The 23,086-nt window shown below is 39.0% G+C and overlaps 2 pseudogenes; both read left to right on the top strand.

Annotated features, from left to right (window-relative positions):
- The first annotated feature begins 5,899 nt into the window (after positions 1–5,899).
- On the top strand, positions 5,900–6,008 carry LOC121281684 (annotated as a pseudogene).
- A 9,317-nt stretch (positions 6,009–15,325) lies between these two features.
- On the top strand, positions 15,326–15,434 carry LOC121281683 (annotated as a pseudogene).
- Positions 15,435–23,086: the final 7,652 nt, after the last annotated feature.

Raw genomic sequence — 23,086 nt, 5'->3', positions numbered from 1 at the left:
GTTCAAATCTCACAATGGCAAACTATGAAACAATGTCACTTCATCTGAATAGGAACAGATGGAAACAGGTTTGTACTCGAAAGAGTTACAATACATGAAGGCTTGGCCTAAACAGCCAAGTGGTTATGGTACTGGATTTGTAACCCCAAGATCAAGAGTTCAAATCTCACAATGGCAAAACTATGAAACAATGTAACTTCATCTGAAACAGATGGAAGTGGATTTTGCTTGGCCTAAGTAGCCAAGTGGTTATGGTAATGGGTTTGTAACCCCAAGATCAAGAGTTCAAATCTCACAATGGCAAACTATGAAACAATGTAACTTCATCTGAAACAGATGGAAACGGGTTTGTACTCGAAAGAGTTACAATACATGAAGGCTTGGCCTAAACAGCCAAGTGGTTATGGTACTGGGTTTGTAACCCCAAGATCAAGAGTTCAAATCTCACAATGGCAAACTATGAAGCAATGTAACTTCATCTGAAACAGATGGAAACGTGTTTGTACTCAAAAGAGTTACAATACATGAAGGCTTGGCCTAAATAGCCAAGTGGTTATGGTACTGGGTTTGTAACCCCAAGATCAAGAGTTCAAATCTCACAATGGCAAACTATGAAGCAATGTAACTTCATCTGAAACAGATGGAAACGGGTTTGTACTCGAAAGAGTTACAATACATGAAGGCTTGGCCTAAATAGCCAAGTGGTTATGGCACTGGGTTTGTAACCCTAAGATCAAGAGTTCAAATCTCACAATGGCAAAACTATGAAACAATGTAACTTCATCTGAAACAGATGGAAGTGGATTTTGCTTGGCCTAAGTAGCCAAGTGGTTATGGTAATGGGTTTGTAACCCCAAGATCAAGAGTTCAAATCTCACAATGGCAAACTATGAAACAATGTAACTTCATCTGAAACAGATGGAAACGGGTTTGTACTCGAAAGAGCTACAATACATGAAGGCTTGGCCTAAACAGCCAAGTGGTTATGGTACTGGGTTTGTAACCCCAAGATCAAGAGTTCAAATTTCACAATGGCAAACTATGAAGCAATGTAACTTCATCTGAAACAGATGGAAACGGGTTTGTACTCGAAAGAGTTACAATACATGAAGGCTTGGCCTAAGTAGCCAAGTGGTTATGGTACTGGGTTTATAACCCCAAGATCAAGAGTTCAAATCTCACACTGGTAAACTATGAAACAATGTAACTTCATCTGAAACAGATGGAAACAGGTTTACTCAAAAGAGTACCAAGAGTTCAAATCTCACAATGGCAAACTATGAAAAACTATGAACATAAATTTACTCAGCATCCAATCACAAATTGCAATTCCTTTATCGCCAGTTTCGCTTGGCCTAAATAGCCAAGTGGTTATGGTACTGGGTTTGTAACCCCCAGATCAAGAGTTCAAATCTCACAATGGCGTTAAAAATATTCATACCGTGAATGAATTTAGCTTGGCCTAAATAGCCAAGTGGTTATGGTACTGGGTTTGTAACCCCAAGATCAAGAGTTCAATTCTCACAATGGCAAACTATGAAACAATGTAACTTCATCTGAAACAGATGGAAACGGGTTTGTACTCGAAAGAGCTACAATACATGAAGGCTTGGCCTAAACAGCCAAGTGGTTATGGTACTGGGTTTGTAACCCCAAGATCAAGAGTTCAAATCTCACAATGGCAAACTATGAAGCAATGTAACTTCATCTGAAACAGATGGAAACGGGTTTGTACTCGAAAGAGTTACAATACATGAAGGCTTGGCCTAAATAGCCAAGTGGTTATGGTACTGGGTTTGTAACCCTAAGATCAAGAGTTCAAATCTCACAATGGCAAAACTATGAAACAATGTAACTTCATCTGAAACAGATGGAAGTGGATTTTGCTTGGCCTAAGTAGCCAAGTGGTTATGGTACTGGGTTTGTAACCCCAAGATCAAGAGTTCAAATCTCACAATGGCAAGCTATGAAACAATGTAACTTCATCTGAAACAGATGGAAACGGGTTTGTACTCGAAAGAGCTACAATACATGAAGGCTTGGCCTAAACAGCCAAGTGGTTATGGTACTGGGTTTGTAACCCCAAGATCAAGAGTTCAAATCTCACAATGGCAAACTATGAAGCAATGTAACTTCATCTGAAACAGATGGAAACGGGTTTGTACTCGAAAGAGTTACAATACATGAAGGCTTGGCCTAAGTAGCCAAGTGGTTATGGTACTGGGTTTATAACCCCAAGATCAAGAGTTCAAATCTCACACTGGTAAACTATGAAACAATGTAACTTCATGTGAAACAGATGGAAACAGCTTTGTACTCGAAAGAGTTACAATACATGAAGCAGGCTTGGCCTAAGTAGCCAAGTGGTTATGGTACTGGGTTTATAACCCCAAGATCAAGAGTTCAAATCTCACAATGGCAAACTATGAAACAATGTAACTTCATCTGAAACAGATGGAAACAGGTTTACTCAAAAGAGTATCAAGAGTTCAAATCTCACAATGGCAAACTATGAAAAACTATGAACATAAATTTACTCAGCATCCAGTCACAAATTGCAATTCCTTTATCGCCAGTTTCGCTTGGCCTAAATAGCTAAGTGGGTATGGTACTGGGTTTGTAACCCCAGGATCAAGAGTTCAAATCTCACAATGGCAAACTATGAAACAATGTAACTTCGCCTGAAACAGATGGAAACGTGTTTGTACTCGAAAGAGTTACACCTGTGGCTTGGCCTAAATAGCCAAGTGGTTATGGTACTGGGTTTGTAACCCCAAGATCAAGAGTTCAAATCTCACAATGGGAAACAATGTGACTTCATCTGAAACAGATGGGAACGGGTTTGTACTCGAAAGAGTTACAATACATGAAGGCTTGGCCTAAGTAGCCAAGTGGTTATGGTACTGGGTTTATAACCCCAAGATCAAGAGTTCAAATCTCACACTGGTAAACTATGAAACAATGTAACTTCATCTGAAACAGATGGAAACAGGTTTGTACTCGAAAGAGTTACAATACATGAAGCAGGCTTGGCCTAAGTAGCCAAGTGGTTATGGTACTGGGTTTATAACCCCAAGATCAAGAGTTCAAATCTCACAATAGCAAACTATGAAACAATATAACCTCATCTGTATAAACAGATGAAGAGTGGTAGCTTTAGTGTGTTGATTCTTTATGCACCAGAGTGGCACAGTGGAAGTGTGCTGGGCCTATAACCCAGAGGTGGATGGATCGAAACCACCCTCTGCTATTTATATACCCACTAAAATAAACGTTGGGCTTGGCCTAAATAGCCAAGTGGTTATGGTACTGGGTTTGTAACCCCAAGATCAAGAGTTCAAATCTCACAATGGCAAACTATGAAGCAATGTAACTTCATCTGAAACAGATGGAAACGGGTTTGTACTCGAAAGAGTTACAATACATGAAGGCTTGGCCTAAATAGCCAAGTGGTTATGGTACTGGGTTTGTTAACCCCAAGATCAAGAGTTCAAATCTCACAATGGCAAAACTAGGGGCTTGGCCTAAATAGCCAAGTGGTTATGGTACTGGGTTTGCTATCTCAAGATCAAGAGTTCAAATCTCACAATGGCAAACTATGAAACAATGTAACTTCAACTGAAACAGATGGAAACGGGTTTGTACTCGAAAGAGTTACAATACATGAAGGCTTGGCCTAAATAGCCAAGTGGTTATGGTACTGGGTTTGTAACCCCAAGATCAAGAGTTCAAATCTCACAATGGCAAAACTATGAAACAATATAACCTCATCTGTATAAACAGATGAAGAGTGGTAGCTTTGAAGTGTTGATTCTTTATGCACCAGAGTGGCACAGTGGAAGTGTGCTGGGCCTATAACCCAGAGGTGGATGGATCGAAACCACCCTCTGCTATTTATATACCCACTAAAATAAACGTTGGGCTTGGCCTAAATAGCCAAGTGGTTATGGTACTGGGCTTGTAACCCCAAGATCAGGAGTTCAAATTTCACAATGGCAAACTATGAAACAATGTAACTTCATCTGAATAGGAACAGATGGAAACATGTTTGTACTCAAAAAAGTTACAATACATGAAGGCTTGGCCTAAATAGCCAAGTGGTTATGGTACTGGGTTTGTAACCCCAAGATCAAGAGTTCAAATCTCACAATGGCAAACTATGAAGCAATGTAACTTCATCTGAAACAGATGGAAACGGGTTTGTACTCGAAAGAGTTACAATACATGAAGGCTTGGCCTAAATAGCCAAGTGGTTATGGTACTGGGTTTGTTAACCCCAAGATCAAGAGTTCAAATCTCACAATGGCAAACTATGAAACAATGTAACTTCATCTGAAACAGATGGAAATGGGTTTGTACTCAAAAGAGTTACAATACATGAAGGCTTGGCCTAAACAGCCAAGTGGTTATGGTACTGGATTTGTAACACCAAGATCAAGAGTTCAAATCTCACAATGGCAAACTATGAAACAATGTAACTTCATCTGAAACAGATGGAAACGTGTTTGTACTCAAAAGAGTTACAATACATGAAGGCTTGGCCTAAACAGCCAAGTGGTTATGGTACTGGATTTGTAACCCCAAGATCAAGAGTTCAAATCTCACAATGGCAAACTATGAAGCAATGTAACTTCATCTGAAACAGATGGAAACGTGTTTGTACTCGAAAGAGTTACAATACATGAAGGCTTGGCCTAAATAGCCAAGTGGTTATGGGACTGGGTTTGTAACCCCAAGATCAAGAGTTCAAATCTCACAATGGCAAACTATGAAGCAATGTAACTTCATCTGAAACAGATGGAAATGGGTTTGTACTCAAAAGAGTTACAATACATGAAGGCTTGGCCTAAACAGCCAAGTGGTTATGGTACTGGATTTGTAACCCCAAGATCAAGAGTTCAAATCTCACAATGGCAAACTATGAAACAATGTAACTTCATCTGAAACAGATGGAAACAGGTTTACTCAAAAGAGTATCAAGAGTTCAAATCTCACAATGGCAAACTATGAAACAATGTAACTTCATCTGAAACAGATGGAAACGTGTTTGTACTCAAAAGAGTTACAATACATGAAGGCTTGGCCTAAACAGCCAAGTGGTTATGGTACTGGATTTGTAACCCCAAGATCAAGAGTTCAAATCTCACAATGGCAAACTATGAAGCAATGTAACTTCATCTGAAACAGATGGAAACGTGTTTGTACTCGAAAGAGTTACAATACATGAAGGCTTGGCCTAAATAGCCAAGTGGTTATGGGACTGGGTTTGTAACCCTAAGATCAAGAGTTCAAATCTCACAATGGCAAACTATGAAGCAATGTAACTTCATCTGAAACAGATGGAAACGGGTTTGTACTCGAAAGAGTTACAATACATGAAGGCTTGGCCTAAATAGCCAAGTGGTTATGGTACTGGGTTTGTAACCCTAAGATCAAGAGTTCAAATCTCACAATGGCAAAACTATGAAACAATGTAACTTCATCTGAAACAGATGGAAGTGGATTTTGCTTGGCCTAAGTAGCCAAGTGGTTATGGTACTGGGTTTGTAACCCCAAGATCAAGAGTTCAAATCTCACAATGGCAAACTATGAAACAATGTAACTTCATCTGAAAAACAGATGGAAATGTGTTTGTACTCAAAAGAGTTACAGTACATGAAGGCTTGGCCTAAGTAGCCAAGTGGTTATGGTACTGGGTTTGTAACCCCAAGATCAAGAGTTCAAATCTCACAATGGCAAACTATGAAACAATGTAACTTCATCTGAAACAGATGGAAACGGGTTTGTACTCAAAAGAGTTACAATACATGAAGCAGGCTTGGCCTAAATAGCCAAGTGGTTATGGAACAGGGATTGTAACCCCAAGATCAATTATTCAAATCTCAGGCAGGCAGCAATTGCCTACGGCCATACTAGTCTGAAAACGCCTGATCTCGGAAGCTAAGCAGACTCAGGCCTGGTTAGTACTTGGATGGGAGACTGCCTGGGAATGCCAGGTGCAGTAGGCTTTGAAAAGGCTTGGCCTAAATAGCCAAGTGGTTATGGTACTGGGTTTGTAACCCCAAGATCAAGAGTTCAAATCTCACAATGGCAAACTATGAAACAATGTAACTTCATATGAAACAGATGGAAACGGGTTTGTACTCGAAAGAGTTACGTCTTCTTAAAAAAAAACTTAGGCCTAAAAAGCCAAGTGGTTATGGTACTGGGTTTGTAACCCCAAGATCAAGAGTTGAAATCTCACAATGGCAAACTATGAAACAATGTAATTTCATCTGAATAAGAACAGATGGAAACATGTTTGTACTCAAAAGAGTTACAACCCTCTGGGGTCGACAGTTCTAACTCGAAAGAGATACAATACATGAAGCAGGCTTAAAAAACAAAAATAAAAAAAAAAATAAAAAAAAAAATATATGGCTTGGCCTAAATAGCCAAGTGGTTATGGTACTGGGTTTGTAACCCCAAGATCAAGAGTTCAAATCTCACAATGGCAAACTATGTAACTTCATCTGAAACAGATGGAAACGGGTTTGTACTCGAAAGAGTTACAATACATGAAAGCTTGGCCTAAGTAGCCAAGTGGTTATGGTACTGGGTTTGTAACCCCAAGATCAAGAGTTCAAATCTCACAAAGCTTGGCCTAAATAGCCAAGTGGTTATGGTGCTGGGTTTGTAACCCCAAGATCAAGAGTTCAAATCTCACAATGGCTTTATCCCAATTTTGGGCTTGGCCTAAATAGCCAAGTGGTTATGGTACTGGGCTTGTAACCCCAAGATCAAGAGTTCAAATCTCACAATGGCAAACTATGAAACAATGTAACTTCATCTGAAACAGATGGAAACGTGTTTGTACTCGAAAGAGTTACAATACATGAAGGCTTGGCCTAAACAGCCAAGTGGTTATGGTAATGGGTTTGTAACCCCAAGATCAAGAGTTCAAATCTCACAATGGCAAAACAATGAAATGGAAGAGACATTGGCTTGGCCTAAATAGCCAAGTGGTTATTGTACTGGGTTTGTAACCCCAAGATCAAGAGTTCAAATCTCACAATGGCAAACTATGAAACAATGTCACTTCATCTGAATAGGAACAGATGGAAACAGGTTTGTACTCGAAAGAGTTACAATACATGAAGGCTTGGCCTAAACAGCCAAGTGGTTATGGTACTGGATTTGTAACCCCAAGATCAAGAGTTCAAATCTCACAATGGCAAAACTATGAAACAATGTAACTTCATCTGAAACAGATGGAAGTGGATTTTGCTTGGCCTAAGTAGCCAAGTGGTTATGGTAATGGGTTTGTAACCCCAAGATCAAGAGTTCAAATCTCACAATGGCAAACTATGAAACAATGTAACTTCATCTGAAACAGATGGAAACGGGTTTGTACTCGAAAGAGTTACAATACATGAAGGCTTGGCCTAAACAGCCAAGTGGTTATGGTACTGGGTTTGTAACCCCAAGATCAAGAGTTCAAATCTCACAATGGCAAACTATGAAGCAATGTAACTTCATATGAAACAGATGGAAACGTGTTTGTACTCAAAAGAGTTACAATACATGAAGGCTTGGCCTAAATAGCCAAGTGGTTATGGTACTGGGTTTGTAACCCCAAGATCAAGAGTTCAAATCTCACAATGGCAAACTATGAAGCAATGTAACTTCATCTGAAACAGATGGAAACGGGTTTGTACTCGAAAGAGTTACAATACATGAAGGCTTGGCCTAAATAGCCAAGTGGTTATGGCACTGGGTTTGTAACCCTAAGATCAAGAGTTCAAATCTCACAATGGCAAAACTATGAAACAATGTAACTTCATCTGAAACAGATGGAAGTGGATTTTGCTTGGCCTAAGTAGCCAAGTGGTTATGGTAATGGGTTTGTAACCCCAAGATCAAGAGTTCAAATCTCACAATGGCAAACTATGAAACAATGTAACTTCATCTGAAACAGATGGAAACGGGTTTGTACTCGAAAGAGCTACAATACATGAAGGCTTGGCCTAAACAGCCAAGTGGTTATGGTACTGGGTTTGTAACCCCAAGATCAAGAGTTCAAATTTCACAATGGCAAACTATGAAGCAATGTAACTTCATCTGAAACAGATGGAAACGGGTTTGTACTCGAAAGAGTTACAATACATGAAGGCTTGGCCTAAGTAGCCAAGTGGTTATGGTACTGGGTTTATAACCCCAAGATCAAGAGTTCAAATCTCACACTGGTAAACTATGAAACAATGTAACTTCATGTGAAACAGATGGAAACAGGTTTGTACTCGAAAGAGTTACAATACATGAAGCAGGCTTGGCCTAAGTAGCCAAGTGGTTATGGTACTGGGTTTATAACCCCAAGATCAAGAGTTCAAATCTCAAAATGGCAAACTATGAAACAATGTAACTTCATCTGAAACAGATGGAAACAGGTTTACTCAAAAGAGTATCAAGAGTTCAAATCTCACAATGGCAAACTATGAAAAACTATGAACATAAATTTACTCAGCATCCAATCACAAATTGCAATTCCTTTATCGCCAGTTTCGCTTGGCCTAAATAGCCAAGTGGTTATGGTACTGGGTTTGTAACCCCCAGATCAAGAGTTCAAATCTCACAATGGCGTTAAAAATATTCATACCGTGAATGAATTTAGCTTGGCCTAAATAGCCAAGTGGTTATGGTACTGGGTTTGTAACCCCAAGATCAAGAGTTCAAATCTCACAATGGCAAACTATGAAACAATGTAACTTCATCTGAAACAGATGGAAACGGGTTTGTACTCGAAAGAGCTACAATACATGAAGGCTTGGCCTAAACAGCCAAGTGGTTATGGTACTGGGTTTGTAACCCCAAGATCAAGAGTTCAAATCTCACAATGGCAAACTATGAAGCAATGTAACTTCATCTGAAACAGATGGAAACGGGTTTGTACTCGAAAGAGTTACAATACATGAAGGCTTGGCCTAAATAGCCAAGTGGTTATGGTACTGGGTTTGTAACCCTAAGATCAAGAGTTCAAATCTCACAATGGCAAAACTATGAAACAATGTAACTTCATCTGAAACAGATGGAAGTGGATTTTGCTTGGCCTAAGTAGCCAAGTGGTTATGGTACTGGGTTTGTAACCCCAAGATCAAGAGTTCAAATCTCACAATGGCAAACTATGAAACAATGTAACTTCATCTGAAACAGATGGAAACGGGTTTGTACTCGAAAGAGCTACAATACATGAAGGCTTGGCCTAAACAGCCAAGTGGTTATGGTACTGGGTTTGTAACCCCAAGATCAAGAGTTCAAATCTCACAATGGCAAACTATGAAGCAATGTAACTTCATCTGAAACAGATGGAAACGGGTTTGTACTCGAAAGAGTTACAATACATGAAGGCTTGGCCTAAGTAGCCAAGTGGTTATGGTACTGGGTTTATAACCCCAAGATCAAGAGTTCAAATCTCACACTGGTAAAATATGAAACAATGTAACTTCATGTGAAACAGATGGAAACAGCTTTGTACTCGAAAGAGTTACAATACATGAAGCAGGCTTAGCCTAAGTAGCCAAGTGGTTATGGTACTGGGTTTATAACCCCAAGATCAAGAGTTCAAATCTCACAATGGCAAACTATGAAACAATGTAACTTCATCTGAAACAGATGGAAACAGGTTTACTCAAAAGAGTATCAAGAGTTCAAATCTCACAATGGCAAACTATGAAAAACTATGAACATAAATTTACTCAGCATCCAGTCACAAATTGCAATTCCTTTATAGCCAGTTTCGCTTGGCCTAAATAGCTAAGTGGGTATGGTACTGGGTTTGTAACCCCAAGATCAAGAGTTCAAATCTCACAATGGCAAACTATGAAGCAATGTAACTTCATCTGAAACAGATGGAAATGGGTTTGTACTCGAAAGAGTTACAATACATGAAGGCTTGGCCTAAATAGCCAAGTGGTTATGGTACTGGGTTTGTTAACCCCAAGATCAAGAGTTCAAATCTCACAATGGCAAACTATGAAACAATGTAACTTCATCTGAAACAGATGGAAATGGGTTTGTACTCAAAAGAGTTACAATACATGAAGGCTTGGCCTAAACAGCCAAGTGGTTATGGTACTGGATTTGTAACCCCAAGATCAAGAGTTCAAATCTCACAATGGCAAACTATGAAACAATGTAACTTCATCTGAAACAGATGGAAACGTGTTTGTACTCAAAAGAGTTACAATACATGAAGGCTTGGCGTAAACAGCCAAGTGGTTATGGTACTGGATTTGTAACCCCAAGATCAAGAGTTCAAATCTCACAATGGCAAACTATGAAGCAATGTAACTTCATCTGAAACAGATGGAAACGTGTTTGTACTCGAAAGAGTTACAATACATGAAGGCTTGGCCTAAATAGCCAAGTGGTTATGGGACTGGGTTTGTAACCCCAAGATCAAGAGTTCAAATCTCACAATGGCAAACTATGAAGCAATGTAACTTCATCTGAAACAGATGGAAATGGGTTTGTACTCAAAAGAGTTACAATACATGAAGGCTTGGCCTAAACAGCCAAGTGGTTATGGTACTGGATTTGTAACCCCAAGATCAAGAGTTCAAATCTCACAATGGCAAACTATGAAACAATGTAACTTCATCTGAAACATATGGAAACAGGTTTACTCAAAAGAGTATCAAGAGTTCAAATCTCACAATGGCAAACTATGAAACAATGTAACTTCATCTGAAACAGATGGAAGTGGATTTTGCTTGGCCTAAGTAGCCAAGTGGTTATGGTAATGGGTTTGTAACCCCAAGATCAAGAGTTCAAATCTCACAATGGCAAACTATGAAACAATGTAACTTCATCTGAAACAGATGGAAGTGGATTTTGCTTGGCCTAAGTAGCCAAGTGGTTATGGTAATGGGTTTGTAACCCCAAGATCAAGAGTTCAAATCTCACAATGGCAAACTATGAAACAATGTAACTTCATCTGAAACAGATGGAAACGGGTTTGTACTCGAAAGAGTTACAATACATGAAGGCTTGGCCTAAACAGCCAAGTGGTTATGGTACTGGGTTTGTAACCCCAAGATCAAGAGTTCAAATCTCACAATGGCAAACTATGAAGCAATGTAACTTCATATGAAACAGATGGAAACGTGTTTGTACTCAAAAGAGTTACAATACATGAAGGCTTGGCCTAAATAGCCAAGTGGTTATGGTACTGGGTTTGTAACCCCAAGATCAAGAGTTCAAATCTCACAATGGCAAACTATGAAGCAATGTAACTTCATCTGAAACAGATGGAAACGGGTTTGTACTCGAAAGAGTTACAATACATGAAGGCTTGGCCTAAATAGCCAAGTGGTTATGGCACTGGGTTTGTAACCCTAAGATCAAGAGTTCAAATCTCACAATGGCAAAACTATGAAACAATGTAACTTCATCTGAAACAGATGGAAGTGGATTTTGCTTGGCCTAAGTAGCCAAGTGGTTATGGTAATGGGTTTGTAACCCCAAGATCAAGAGTTCAAATCTCACAATGGCAAACTATGAAACAATGTAACTTCATCTGAAACAGATGGAAACGGGTTTGTACTCGAAAGAGCTACAATACATGAAGGCTTGGCCTAAACAGCCAAGTGGTTATGGTACTGGGTTTGTAACCCCAAGATCAAGAGTTCAAATTTCACAATGGCAAACTATGAAGCAATGTAACTTCATCTGAAACAGATGGAAACGGGTTTGTACTCGAAAGAGTTACAATACATGAAGGCTTGGCCTAAGTAGCCAAGTGGTTATGGTACTGGGTTTATAACCCCAAGATCAAGAGTTCAAATCTCACACTGGTAAACTATGAAACAATGTAACTTCATGTGAAACAGATGGAAACAGGTTTGTACTCGAAAGAGTTACAATACATGAAGCAGGCTTGGCCTAAGTAGCCAAGTGGTTATGGTACTGGGTTTATAACCCCAAGATCAAGAGTTCAAATCTCAAAATGGCAAACTATGAAACAATGTAACTTCATCTGAAACAGATGGAAACAGGTTTACTCAAAAGAGTATCAAGAGTTCAAATCTCACAATGGCAAACTATGAAAAACTATGAACATAAATTTACTCAGCATCCAATCACAAATTGCAATTCCTTTATCGCCAGTTTCGCTTGGCCTAAATAGCCAAGTGGTTATGGTACTGGGTTTGTAACCCCCAGATCAAGAGTTCAAATCTCACAATGGCGTTAAAAATATTCATACCGTGAATGAATTTAGCTTGGCCTAAATAGCCAAGTGGTTATGGTACTGGGTTTGTAACCCCAAGATCAAGAGTTCAAATCTCACAATGGCAAACTATGAAACAATGTAACTTCATCTGAAACAGATGGAAACGGGTTTGTACTCGAAAGAGCTACAATACATGAAGGCTTGGCCTAAACAGCCAAGTGGTTATGGTACTGGGTTTGTAACCCCAAGATCAAGAGTTCAAATCTCACAATGGCAAACTATGAAGCAATGTAACTTCATCTGAAACAGATGGAAACGGGTTTGTACTCGAAAGAGTTACAATACATGAAGGCTTGGCCTAAATAGCCAAGTGGTTATGGTACTGGGTTTGTAACCCTAAGATCAAGAGTTCAAATCTCACAATGGCAAAACTATGAAACAATGTAACTTCATCTGAAACAGATGGAAGTGGATTTTGCTTGGCCTAAGTAGCCAAGTGGTTATGGTACTGGGTTTGTAACCCCAAGATCAAGAGTTCAAATCTCACAATGGCAAACTATGAAACAATGTAACTTCATCTGAAACAGATGGAAACGGGTTTGTACTCGAAAGAGCTACAATACATGAAGGCTTGGCCTAAACAGCCAAGTGGTTATGGTACTGGGTTTGTAACCCCAAGATCAAGAGTTCAAATCTCACAATGGCAAACTATGAAGCAATGTAACTTCATCTGAAACAGATGGAAACGGGTTTGTACTCGAAAGAGTTACAATACATGAAGGCTTGGCCTAAGTAGCCAAGTGGTTATGGTACTGGGTTTATAACCCCAAGATCAAGAGTTCAAATCTCACACTGGTAAAATATGAAACAATGTAACTTCATGTGAAACAGATGGAAACAGCTTTGTACTCGAAAGAGTTACAATACATGAAGCAGGCTTGGCCTAAGTAGCCAAGTGGTTATGGTACTGGGTTTATAACCCCAAGATCAAGAGTTCAAATCTCACAATGGCAAACTATGAAACAATGTAACTTCATCTGAAACAGATGGAAACAGGTTTACTCAAAAGAGTATCAAGAGTTCAAATCTCACAATGGCAAACTATGAAAAACTATGAACATAAATTTACTCAGCATCCAGTCACAAATTGCAATTCCTTTATAGCCAGTTTCGCTTGGCCTAAATAGCTAAGTGGGTATGGTACTGGGTTTGTAACCCCAGGATCAAGAGTTCAAATCTCACAATGGCAAACTATGAAACAATGTAACTTCGCCTGAAACAGATGGAAACGTGTTTGTACTCGAAAGAGTTACACCTGTGGCTTGGCCTAAATAGCCAAGTGGTTATGGTACTGGGTTTGTAACCCCAAGATCAAGAGTTCAAATCTCACAATGGCAAACTATGAAGCAATGTAACTTCATCTGAAACAGATGGAAATGGGTTTGTACTCGAAAGAGTTACAATACATGAAGGCTTGGCCTAAATAGCCAAGTGGTTATGGTACTGGGTTTGTTAACCCCAAGATCAAGAGTTCAAATCTCACAATGGCAAACTATGAAACAATGTAACTTCATCTGAAACAGATGGAAATGGGTTTGTACTCAAAAGAGTTACAATACATGAAGGCTTGGCCTAAACAGCCAAGTGGTTATGGTACTGGATTTGTAACCCCAAGATCAAGAGTTCAAATCTCACAATGGCAAACTATGAAACAATGTAACTTCATCTGAAACAGATGGAAACGTGTTTGTACTCAAAAGAGTTACAATACATGAAGGCTTGGCGTAAACAGCCAAGTGGTTATGGTACTGGATTTGTAACCCCAAGATCAAGAGTTCAAATCTCACAATGGCAAACTATGAAGCAATGTAACTTCATCTGAAACAGATGGAAACGTGTTTGTACTCGAAAGAGTTACAATACATGAAGGCTTGGCCTAAATAGCCAAGTGGTTATGGGACTGGGTTTGTAACCCCAAGATCAAGAGTTCAAATCTCACAATGGCAAACTATGAAGCAATGTAACTTCATCTGAAACAGATGGAAATGGGTTTGTACTCAAAAGAGTTACAATACATGAAGGCTTGGCCTAAACAGCCAAGTGGTTATGGTACTGGATTTGTAACCCCAAGATCAAGAGTTCAAATCTCACAATGGCAAACTATGAAACAATGTAACTTCATCTGAAACATATGGAAACAGGTTTACTCAAAAGAGTATCAAGAGTTCAAATCTCACAATGGCAAACTATGAAACAATGTAACTTCATCTGAAACAGATGTAAACGTGTTTGTACTCAAAAGAGTTACAATACATGAAGGCTTGGCCTAAACAGCCAAGTGGTTATGGTACTGGATTTGTAACCCCAAGATCAAGAGTTCAAATCTCACAATGGCAAACTATGAAGCAATGTAACTTCATCTGAAACAGATGGAAACGTGTTTGTACTCGAAAGAGTTACAATACATGAAGGCTTGGCCTAAATAGCCAAGTGGTTATGGGACTGGGTTTGTAACCCTAAGATCAAGAGTTCAAATCTCACAATGGCAAACTATGAAGCAATGTAACTTCATCTGAAACAGATGGAAACGGGTTTGTACTCGAAAGAGTTACAATACATGAAGGCTTGGCCTAAATAGCCAAGTGGTTATGGTACTGGGTTTGTAACCCCAAGATCAAGAGTTCAAATCTCACAATGGCAAACTATGAAACAATGTAACTTTATGGCTTGGCCTAAATAGCCTAGTGGTTATGGTACTGGGTTTGCAACCCCAAGATCAAGAGTTCAAATCTCACAATGGCAAACTATGAAACAATGTAACTTCATCTGAAAAACAGATGGAAATGTGTTTGTACTCAAAAGAGTTACAGTACATGAAGGCTTGGCCTAAGTAGCCAAGTGGTTATGGTACTGGGTTTGTAACCCCAAGATCAAGAGTTCAAATCTCACAATGGCAAACTATGAAACAATGTAACTTCATCTGAAACAGATGGAAACGGGTTTGTACTCAAAAGACTTACAATACATGAAGCAGGCTTGGCCTAAATAGCCAAGTGGTTATGGAACAGGGATTGTAACCCCAAGATCAAGAATTCAAATCTCAGGCAGGCAGCAATTGCCTACGGCCATACTAGTCTGAAAACGCCTGATCTCGGAAGCTAAGCAGACTCAGGCCTGGTTAGTACTTGGATGGGAGACTGCCTGGGAATGCCAGGTGCAGTAGGCTTTGAAAAGGCTTGGCCTAAATAGCCAAGTGGTTATGGTACTGGGTTTGTAACCCCAAGATCAAGAGTTCAAATCTCACAATGGCAAACTATGAAACAAAGTAACTTCATCTGAAACAGATGGAAATGTGTTTGTACTCGAAAGAGTTACAATGATTTGGCTTGGCCTAAATAGCCAAGTGGTTATGGTACTGGGTTTGTAACCCCAAGCTCACGAGTTCAAATCTCACAATGGCAAACTATGAAACAATGTAATTTCATTTGAAACAGATGGAAATGTGTTTGTACTCAAAAGAGTTACACAACATGAAGCAGTCTTTGCCTTAATAGCCAAGTGGTTATGGTACAGGGTTTGTAACCCCAAGATCAAGAATTCAAATCTCACAATGGCAAACTATGGAACAATGTAACTTCATCTGAAACAGATGGAAACGTGTTTTGCTTGGCCTAAATAGCCAAGTGGTTATGGTACTGGGTTTGTAACCCCAAGATCAAGAGTTCAAATCTCACAATGGCAAACTATGAAACAATGTAACTTCATATGAAACAGATGGAAACGGGTTTGTACTCGAAAGAGTTACGTCTTCTTAAAAAAAAACTTAGGCCTAAAAAGCCAAGTGGTTATGGTACTGGGTTTGTAACCCCAAGATCAAGAGTTGAAATCTCACAATGGCAAACTATGAAACAATGTAATTTCATCTGAATAAGAACAGATGGAAACATGTTTGTACTCAAAAGAGTTACAACCCTCTGGGGTCGACAGTTCTAACTCGAAAGAGATACAATACATGAAGCAGGCTTAAAAAACAAAAATAAAAAAAAAAATAAAAAAAAAAATATATGGCTTGGCCTAAATAGCCAAGTGGTTATGGTACTGGGTTTGTAACCCCAAGATCAAGAGTTCAAATCTCACAATGGCAAACTATGTAACTTCATCTGAAACAGATGGAAACGGGTTTGTACTCGAAAGAGTTACAATACATGAAAGCTTGGCCTAAGTAGCCAAGTGGTTATGGTACTGGGTTTGTAACCCCAAGATCAAGAGTTCAAATCTCACAAAGCTTGGCCTAAATAGCCAAGTGGTTATGGTGCTGGGTTTGTAACCCCAAGATCAAGAGTTCAAATCTCACAATGGCTTTATCCCAATTTTGGGCTTGGCCTAAATAGCCAAGTGGTTATGGTACTGGGCTTGTAACCCCAAGATCAAGAGTTCAAATCTCACAATGGCAAACTATGAAACAATGTAACTTCATCTGAAACAGATGGAAACGTGTTTGTACTCGAAAGAGTTACAATACATGAAGGCTTGGCCTAAACAGCCAAGTGGTTATGGTAATGGGTTTGTAACCCCAAGATCAAGAGTTCAAATCTCACAATGGCAAAACAATGAAATGGAAGAGACATTGGCTTGGCCTAAATAGCCAAGTGGTTATTGTACTGGGTTTGTAACCCCAAGATCAAGAGTTCAAATCTCACAATGGCAAACTATGAAACAATGTCACTTCATCTGAATAGGAACAGATGGAAACAGGTTTGTACTCGAAAGAGTTACAATACATGAAGGCTTGGCCTAAACAGCCAAGTGGTTATGGTACTGGATTTGTAACCCCAAGATCAAGAGTTCAAATCTCACAATGGCAAAACTATGAAACAATGTAACTTCATCTGAAACAGATGGAAGTGGATTTTGCTTGGCCTAAGTAGCCAAGTGGTTATGGTAATAGGTTTGTAACCCCAAGATCAAGAGTTCAAATCTCACAATGGCAAACTATGAAACAATGTAACTTCATCTGAAACAGATGGAAACGGGTTTGTACTCGAAAGAGTTACAATACATGAAGGCTTGGCCTAAACAGCCAAGTGGTTATGGTACTGGGTTTGTAACCCCAAGATCAAGAGTTCAAATCTCACAATGGCAAACTATGAAGCAATGTAACTTCATCTGAAACAGATGGAAACGTGTTTGTACTCAAAAGAGTTACAATACATGAAGGCTTGGCCTAAATAGCCAAGTGGTTATGGTACTGGGTTTGTAACCCCAAGATCAAGAGTTCAAATCTCACAATGGCAAACTATGAAACAATGTAACTTCATCTGAATAGGAACAGATGGAAACGGGTTTGTACTCGAAAGAGTTACAATACATGAAGGCTTGGCCTAAGTAGCCAAGTGGTTATGGTACTGGGTTTATAACCCCAAGATCAAGAGTTCAAATCTCACACTGGTAAACTATGAAACAATGTAACTTCATCTGAAACAGATGGAAACAGGTTTGTACTCGAAAGAGTTACAATACATGAAGCAGGCTTGGCCTAAGTAGCCAAGTGGTTATGGTACTGGGTTTATAACCCCAAGATCAAGAGTTCAAATCTCACAATGGCAAACTATGAAACAATGTAACTTCATCTGAAACAGATGGAAACAGGTTTACTCAAAAGAGTATCAAGAGTTCAAGTCTCACAATGGCAAACTATGAATCAAGAGTTCAAATCTCACAATGGCAAACTATGAAACAATGTAACTTCATCTGAAACAGATGGAAACAGGTTTACTCAAAAGAGTATCAAGAGTTCAAATCTCACAATGGCAAACTATGAAAAACTATGAACATAAATTTACTCAGCATCCAGTCACAAATTGCAATTCCTTTATCGCCAGTTTCGCTTGGCCTAAATAGCTAAGTGGTTATGGTACTGGGTTTGTAACCCCAAGATCAAGAGTTCAAATCTCACAATGGCAAACTATGAAACAATGTAACTTCATCTGAAACAGATGGAAACGTGTTTGTACTCGAAAGAGTTACACCTGTGGCTTGGCCTAAATAGCCAAGTGGTTATGGTACTGGGTTTGTAACCCCAAGATCAAGAGTTCAAATCTCACAATGGCAAACTATGAAACAATGTAACTTCATCTGAAACAGATGGAAACGGGTTTGTACTCGAAAGAGTTACAATACATGAAGGCTTGGCCTAAGTAGCCAAGTGGTTATGGTACTGGGTTTATAACCCCAAGATCAAGAGTTCAAATCTCACACTGGTAAACTATGAAACAATGTAACTTCATCTGAAACAGATAGAAACAGGTTTGTACTCAAAAGAGTTACAATACATGAAGGCTTGGCCTAAGTAGCCAAGTGGTTATGGTACTGGGTTTATAACCCCAAGATCAAGAGTTCAAATCTCACAATGGCAAACTATGAAACAATGTAACTTCATCTGAAACAGATGGAAACAGGTTTACTCAAAAGAGTATCAAGAGTTCAAGTCTCACAATGGCAAACTATGAATCAAGAGTTCAAATCTCACCATGGCAAACTATGAAACAATGTAACTTCATCTGAAACAGATGGAAACAGGTTTACTCAAAAGAGTATCAAGAGTTCAAATCTCACAATGGCAAACTATGAAAAACTATGTACATAAATTTACTCAGCATCCAGTCACAAATTGCAATTCCTTTATGGCTTGGCCTAAATAGCCAAGTGGTTATGGTACTGGGTTTGTAACCCCAAGATCAAGAGTTCAAATCTCACAATGGCAAAACTATGAAACAATGTAACTTCATCTGAAACAGATGGAAACGGGTTTGTACTCGAAAGAGCTACAATACATGAAAGCTTGGCCTAAATAGCCAAGTGGTTATGGTACTGGGTTTATAACCCCAAGATCAAGAGTTCAAATCTCACAATGGCAAACTATGAAAAACTATGAACATAAATTTACTCAGCATCCAGTCACAAATTGCAATTCCTTTATGGCTTGGCCTAAATAGCCAAGTGGTTATGGTACTGGGTTTATAACCCCAAGATCAGGAGTTCAAATATCACAATGGCAAACTATGAAAAACTATGAACGTAAATTTACTCAGCATCCAGTCACAAATTGCAATTCCTTTATGGCTTGGCCTAAATAGCCAAGTGGTTATGGTACTGGGTTTGTAACCCCAAGATCAAGAGTTCAAATCTCACAATGGCAAAGTATGAAACAATGTAATTTTAGCTTGGCATAAATAGCCAAGTGGTTATGGTATTGGGTTTGTAACCCCCAGATCAAGTGTTCAAATCTCACAATGGCAAACTATGGAACAAAGTGACTTCATCTGAAACAGATGGAAACAGGTTTGTACTCGAAAGAGTATCAAGAGTTCAAATCTCACAATGGCAAACAATGAAACAATGTAACTTCATCTGAAACAGATGGAAACGGGTTTGTACTCGAAAGAGTTACAAAAAGAAGAAAGAGATGCTGTTTGCTTGGCCTAAATAGCCAAGTGGTTATGGTACTGGGTTTGTAACCCCAAAATCAAGAGTTCAAATCTCACAATGGCAAAACAATGAAATGGAAGAGACATTGAAAAAATTTAGCTTGGCCTAAATAGCCAAGTGGTTATGGTACTGGGTTTGTAACCCCAAGATCAAGAGTTCAAATCTCACAATGGCAAACTATGAAACAATATAACTTCATCTGAAACAGATGGAAAACGTGTTTGTACTCGAAAGAGTTACAATACATGAAGGCTTGGCCTAAGTAGCCAAGTGGTTATGGTACTGGGTTTATAACCCCAAGATCAAGAGTTCAAATCTCACAATGGCAAACTATGAAACAATGTAACTTCATCTGAAACAGATGGAAACAGGTTTACTCAAAAGAGTATCAAGAGTTCAAGTCTCACAATGGCAAACTATGAATCAAGAGTTCAAATCTCACAATGGCAAACGATGAAACAATGTAACTTCATCTGAAACAGATGGAAACAGGTTTACTCAAAAGAGTATCAAGAGTTCAAATCTCACAATGGCAAACTATGAAAAACTATGAACATAAATTTACTCAGCATCCAGTCACAAATTGCAATTCCTTTATGGCTTGGCCTAAATAGCCAAGTGGTTATGGTACTGGGTTTATAAGCCCAAGATCAAGAGTTCAAATCTCACAATGGAAAACTATGAAAAACTATGAACATAAATTTACTCAGCATCCAGTCACAAATTGCAATTCCTTTATCGCCAGTTTCGCTTGGCCTAAATAGCTAAGTGGTTATGGTACTGGGTTTGTAACCCCAAGATCAAGAGTTCAAATCTCACAATGGCAAACTATGAAACAATGTAACTTCATCTGAAACAGATGGAAACGTGTTTGTACTCGAAAGAGTTACACCTGTGGCTTGGCCTAAATAGCCAAGTGGTTATGGTACTGGGTTTGTAACCCCAAGATCAAGAGTTCAAATCTCACAATGGCAAACTATGAAACAATGTAATTTTGCTTGGCCTAAATAGCCAAGTGGTTATGGTACTGGGTTTGTAACCCCAAGATCAAGAGTTCAAATCTCACAATGGGAAACAATGTGACTTCATCTGAAACAGATGGGAACGGGTTTGTACTCGAAAGAGTTACAATACATGAAGGCTTGGCCTAAGTAGCCAAGTGGTTATGGTACTGGGTTTATAACCCCAAGATCAAGAGTTCAAATCTCACACTGGTAAACTATGAAACAATGTAACTTCATCTGAAACAGATGGAAACAGGTTTGTACTCGAAAGAGTTACAATACATGAAGCAGGCTTGGCCTAAGTAGCCAAGTGGTTATGGTACTGGGTTTATAACCCCAAGATCAAGAGTTCAAATCTCACAATAGCAAACTATGAAACAATGTAACTTCATCTGAAACAGATGGAAACAGGTTTACTCAAAAGAGTATCAAGAGTTCAAGTCTCACAATGGCAAACTATGAATCAAGAGTTCAAATCTCACAATGGCAAACTATGAAACAATGTAACTTCATCTGAAACAGATGGAAACAGGTTTACTCAAAAGAGTATCAAGAGTTCAAATCTCACAATGGCAAACTATGAAAAACTATGAACATAAATTTACTCAGCATCCAGTCACAAATTGCAATTCCTTTATCGCCAGTTTCGCTTGGCCTAAATAGCCAAGTGGTTATGGTACTGGGTTTGTAACCCCAAGATCAAGAGTTCAAATCTCACAATGGCAAACTATGAAACAATGTAACTTCATCTGAAACAGATGGAAACGTGTTTGTACTCGAAAGAGTTACACGCACAGCGCAAGCTTGGCCTAAATAGCCAAGTGGTTATGGTACTGGGTTTGTAACCCCAAGATCAAGAGTTCAAATCTCACAATGGCAAACTATGAAACAATGTAATTTTGCTTGGCCTAAATAGCCAAGTGGTTATGGTACTGGGTTTGTAACCCCAAGATCAAGAGTTCAAATCTCACAATGGCAAACTATGAAACAATGTAACTTCATCTGAAACAGATGGAAACGTGTTTGTACTCGAAAGAGTTACACTTGTGGCTTGGCCTAAATAGCCAAGTGGTTATGGTACTGGGTTTGTAACCCCAAGATCAAGAGTTCAAATCTCACAATGGCAAACTATGAAACAATGTAACTTCATCTGAATAGGAACAGATGGAAACGGGTTTGTACTCGAAAGAGTTACAATACATGAAGGCTTGGCCTAAGTAGCCAAGTGGTTATGGTACTGGGTTTATAACCCCAAGATCAAGAGTTCAAATCTCACACTGGTAAACTATGAAACAATGTAACTTCATCTGAAACAGATGGAAACAGGTTTGTACTCGAAAGAGTTACAATACATGAAGCAGGCTTGGCCTAAGTAGCCAAGTGGTTATGGTACTGGGTTTATAACCCCAAGATCAAGAGTTCAAATCTCACAATGGCAAACTATGAAACAATGTAACTTCATCTGAAACAGATGGAAACAGGTTTACTCAAAAGAGTATCAAGAGTTCAAGTCTCACAATGGCAAACTATGAATCAAGAGTTCAAATCTCACAATGGCAAACTATGAAACAATGTAACTTCATCTGAAACAGATGGAAACAGGTTTACTCAAAAGAGTATCAAGAGTTCAAATCTCACAATGGCAAACTATGAAAAACTATGAACATAAATTTACTCAGCATCCAGTCACAAATTGCAATTCCTTTATCGCCAGTTTCGCTTGGCCTAAATAGCTAAGTGGTTATGGTACTGGGTTTGTAACCCCAAGATCAAGAGTTCAAATCTCACAATGGCAAACTATGAAACAATGTAACTTCATCTGAAACAGATGGAAACGTGTTTGTACTCGAAAGAGTTACACCTGTGGCTTGGCCTAAATAGCCAAGTGGTTATGGTACTGGGTTTGTAACCCCAAGATCAAGAGTTCAAATCTCACAATGGCAAACTATGAAACAATGTAACTTCATCTGAAACAGATGGAAACGGGTTTGTACTCGAAAGAGTTACAATACATGAAGGCTTGGCCTAAGTAGCCAAGTGGTTATGGTACTGGGTTTATAACCCCAAGATCAAGAGTTCAAATCTCACACTGGTAAACTATGAAACAATGTAACTTCATCTGAAACAGATAGAAACAGGTTTGTACTCAAAAGAGTTACAATACATGAAGGCTTGGCCTAAGTAGCCAAGTGGTTATGGTACTGGGTTTATAACCCCAAGATCAAGAGTTCAAATCTCACAATGGCAAACTATGAAACAATGTAACTTCATCTGAAACAGATGGAAACAGGTTTACTCAAAAGAGTATCAAGAGTTCAAGTCTCACAATGGCAAACTATGAATCAAGAGTTCAAATCTCACCATGGCAAACTATGAAACAATGTAA

This window comes from Carcharodon carcharias, chromosome 8, assembly GCF_017639515.1.
Source record: "Carcharodon carcharias isolate sCarCar2 chromosome 8, sCarCar2.pri, whole genome shotgun sequence".
Taxonomy (NCBI): domain Eukaryota; kingdom Metazoa; phylum Chordata; class Chondrichthyes; order Lamniformes; family Lamnidae; genus Carcharodon; species Carcharodon carcharias.
The sequence above is the reverse complement of the archived record's forward strand: the minus strand, read 5'-3'. Positions and strand labels throughout refer to the sequence as shown.